Here is a 584-nt window from a genome sequence, read left to right as displayed (position 1 = left end):
TCCAGCAAACAAATTGGAGTCCGGGGCTACCATGAAGCACATCTAGAATTTCATGGTTGTTTGTTCCATTTCAAATGACTTTTTGTTTTTTCCTTTGCAAAATGCATAGCATTTGTCTTCATTTGTAAAATGTAGACACCCTCCACTGTGTTCCTCCTTGCTGGAACATGCCAAGAAGGCCCCCTAGCCTTCCCTAGCCGTAGAGAAGCTACCCGTGGGCCCGTTGTGCAATTTCACAAGCTACAAAGCCTTATAACTCGGTCCTCCCAGACATTTTACAGAAACTGCCTCCAAACTCACTGTTACTAACGGAGGGATTTTTGCACACCAGCTGAGGGGAAGTTTTGTTTTTAAACTCCTATGGCGGGGCAACCTTTCATGCATGCTGTCTACCCCTGAATGTAACAGATACCCTGGTGGAGTTAGTTGGTAGAATTAGGAGGCTGTGGCTTGTTACTCCTTTCGCCACAAATGCCTCATTTCCAAGTCCGCCTGGTAACTCTGGAGCTCACTTCCCTTGGAAGGTGTCCAAATCAAAGCCACCTTTACACCACATTCCTCTGTGTCCTGAATAGTGAGATTAT

The 584-nt window shown here is 45.9% G+C and overlaps 1 protein-coding gene across 1 annotated transcript in view; it reads left to right on the top strand.

The window, feature by feature from the left end:
- The window catches only part of CHRM3 (cholinergic receptor muscarinic 3), a 77,808-nt gene that overhangs the window by 6,220 nt on the left and 71,004 nt on the right, over positions 1-584 (top strand). The window lies entirely within an intron of this gene.

Source organism: Otolemur garnettii, unplaced genomic scaffold (genome assembly GCF_000181295.1).
Source record: "Otolemur garnettii isolate 467f Iridium unplaced genomic scaffold, OtoGar3 scaffold00165, whole genome shotgun sequence".
Classification (NCBI taxonomy): Eukaryota; Metazoa; Chordata; class Mammalia; order Primates; family Galagidae; genus Otolemur; species Otolemur garnettii.
The sequence above is the reverse complement of the archived record's forward strand: the minus strand, read 5'-3'. Positions and strand labels throughout refer to the sequence as shown.